Source organism: Etheostoma spectabile, chromosome 23, assembly GCF_008692095.1.
Source record: "Etheostoma spectabile isolate EspeVRDwgs_2016 chromosome 23, UIUC_Espe_1.0, whole genome shotgun sequence".
NCBI lineage: Eukaryota > Metazoa > Chordata > Actinopteri > Perciformes > Percidae > Etheostoma > Etheostoma spectabile.
In genome coordinates this window covers 9,225,254-9,228,742 of record NC_045755.1, presented here as the reverse complement: position 1 = coordinate 9,228,742, position 3,489 = coordinate 9,225,254, and the positions used below count along the sequence as shown (strand labels likewise).

The 3,489-nt window shown below is 43.9% G+C and overlaps 2 protein-coding genes across 19 annotated transcripts in view; both read right to left on the bottom strand.

The window, feature by feature from the left end:
• The window catches only part of nrcama (neuronal cell adhesion molecule a), a 1,100,153-nt gene that overhangs the window by 247,055 nt on the left and 849,609 nt on the right, over nucleotides 1–3,489 (bottom strand). The window lies entirely within an intron of this gene.
• The window catches only part of LOC116673004 (SLIT-ROBO Rho GTPase-activating protein 1), a 35,739-nt gene that overhangs the window by 26,054 nt on the left and 6,196 nt on the right, over nucleotides 1–3,489 (bottom strand). The gene's annotated exons all lie outside the window — the stretch shown is intronic.

Sequence of the window (3,489 nt, the reverse complement as noted above, 5' to 3'; positions counted from 1 at the left end):
GGGGGGGGGCACATGTTGACAAATCTGCAGCCTCTAATCTGAGAAGTGTCTCGCCAGAGCGCAGAGACATCACACACCATGTCCACCGTGTTTACCTTCACTAAATCACATGTGAGTGACACAAGGCTGCTGCAGAATAACACACACAGACACACACACACACAAACACATACTAACTAACTCACACACACACACCTCTACACTCTACACATCAGCCTGGTCCGTTATAACGCTGTATGTTGTTCACGCAGCAGATGTCAGATGACAGCAGCTACTATATCTTGGACGTCCTTTCCAACTTTCTTTTTAATAAAAGTGGTGCTTCCCATTTTATTGAAGTGCATCACGATAATCACGATAAAAACTCTGCCGAGTCAACATTTTCTGTTGATGAACCATCCTTATTGAGCATGCTAACATTTGCTAATAAGCCCAAAATAAGCATTAACAAAGAGACAAAGTGCAGCTGTGGCTGATGGGAATGTCATTAGTCCTGCAGGTATTTGGTCATAAACCAAAGTATTGGACAAATTAAAACCCAATGATGACACTCAGGGGAAAAGTCCGAGGATCACCAAAGTTGGAGAGATTCTCCATCTGGGGAAGATAAATGTTGGTACAAAACATCAAGGGAATCCATCCAATAGTTGTTGAGATATTTCAGTCTAGATAATAAAAATGGTGGACCGACAGAGGGACAGACATGGCTTCCTATAGAGCCATGCCTGTGACATGGCTCTAAGCCTATTAAATATATCAAAACATACTGAAAAATGTCCATTACGGCTTCATAAAGCTCAAAGTGACGTCTTCAAATTGCTTGTTTTGTCCAAAATCTAAAAGATATTCAGTTAACAGTGACATAAAAAGAGAGATTCTTCTCATATTAGAGAAGCTGGACACACTGAAAGTGTATTATGTTCGCTTTATAAATTATGTTGAATAAATGTTTAACTTTTTGTTGATCGACTGATCAAATCAATCAGCTAATAATTCAGCACCGCGCCTCATGCTGCTCCTACCTATAATTCTTCATAATTACTGATAAAGACGGCCCAGCTTTCTCTGAGGAGTCACCTTGGAAGGCATCCTCTGACCGCAATAAAATACCCACCCACATCAACACCGTCTACACACACACACACACACACACACACACACACACACACACACACACACACACAACACAACACACACCACACAGTCCTACAGTCAGCATGGTAATGCCTGTCTGAACGCTTCACTGGTCTGCTGTTTCAGAGCGATCAATCTGCAGCAGGAGGAGAGAGCAGGGACAGAATACACAATGATAACCCCACCTCTCACACACACACACCACACCACACACACACCACACCACACACACACACACACACACACACACACAAACACCACAAACACACACACACACACACAACACACACACACCACACACACACACATCCTGAGGAGACCCTATCCACTCCACTACTGTTGCTTGCGAACCACACACTGTGTGCGAACCATGCGATGAGGAAGGTGAAGACAAGAGCTCAGATCTGCCGCATCCACACACTTCATAGATTTCTATAGAAAAACTCTCTCTCGCTACACACACACACACACACACATTTAAAAAGTACATATACATGTATATACACACACACGTATACACACACATATGTATACATACACACACACACACATATATATATAAACACACATACTGTACATATACTGTATATATACACATATATATACATACTGTATACATATATACATACATATAAATATATACCTGTATGTGTGTGTTTGTTTATACTGATTCAGGCATTTCTTTTTGCAATGTTAGCTTACTAATTTAAAATGGCTGCCATTTCATGCTGCTCTCACAAGCTGTGATTATGTGCAACACTTTCAAATAAATGAATGTCTGCTCTGGGTCCCTGAACGCTGCAACACATTTCTCCCTGGGCGGGGTAAACACGCGTTTGTGATTGGCTCGTGGGCCAAACGGGACATCCTAAATATGGTTTGAGGCGTCCCAGCAGTCACAAGGTTTATTCACTCTTGTAAATTGGTGTTGAGCCTCTGTTGGGGCTGTAGGTATCCATGGCAACACCTGCTGATGCTTTATGCTTTAAAAGGAATAGCCATATGCCATAAACTGCATTTCATCGAGGGACATCTCGAGGCTGGACGCAAAAGGGATTCACATAGATCCCCGTGTTAAAATGCCCAACTTTACAGCAGAATTAAACATATTTACAGCCTGTAAAACAAGGTTTACAGCCCCAAAACGGTTTTGTGATCTAAAGCTAATTTTCTCTGCATGAGGGACTGTGAATCTTTTCATAACTCACCCATTTAAATTATATCAAGGTTTAAAATTATGCATAACTCAGACGTTGGTTAAATTCACCGACCCTGGTCCCTGTCTTGATCCTGCCAGTAGCTGGTAGCTTGTAGCTGGTAGCTGCTAGATCCTAGCTCCTAGCTGCTCGATCCTAGCTCCTAGCTGCTAGATCCTAGCTCCTAGATCCTAGCTCCTAGCTGCTAGCTCCTGGCTGCTAGCTCCTGGCTGCTAGCTCCTGGCTGCTAGCTTCTAGCTGCTAGCTCCTAGCTAGTGTGTTCAACCAGGCTTCTATCTGTTATCATCATCCCGACAACAATCCACGGAGTAGTCCTCCAGGAGACAGGTCATGTCACGTCTTGAAGTTTATTCCCCCCTTATCCTGCTGCAACGGGACTTCAGCGTGAGACTACAGCTACCTTCTCTAACGCAATCACTATACAATGACATAGTCATAACCACTACAGTGCTCAATTACCTATTTTTGAGAGGAATAAACTTCAAGTTTTCATCGCAAAGCCATAACCTGTCCTCTGGAGGACATAGCCAGACCACCGCCACTCCGTGAATAGTTGTCGAGATGAATATCCCAGAGCCTGGCTGTTTCTGGGGAGGGGAATAAACAGCAAGGCGTGACATGACCTGTCCCCTGGAGGACATAGCCACACCACCGCCACTAACAGCTAGGAACTAGCAGCTACAAGCTACCAGCTACCGGCAGGATTGAGACGGGGACCAGGGTAGGTGAATTCAAACAATGTCTGAGTTCTGATCTTGTTGTCACGTAAGGGCCTTGTTCATGTTGCACAGACATTTTAATTGCATTTTATGTCTGTTAAGAGGCACATAGGCTCTCTAAAAATTGCTCCCAGCAACTGCCGTTTTAGCTCAGTGGAGGCTCATACACATTGCTGCAGCTACTAAAGACAGAGAGAGAGGTGGTGGTGGGGGGGGGGGTCTTTGCACAGAGGGATCTGGTCTCGAAGAAGAACACAACTTCTGCAGCTTGCCAGCATTTTGGGTTCAGTCCTAATGAAAAGGGAGAGGTGTTTCAGTATTAGTGTTTGGTATTTAGTTTCAAACCAACAGTTTGGTGACGCCATCTGATTGAGATTTCTCTTGCACAGCTACCAGAAGACTTACAGCTTTCAGACAGG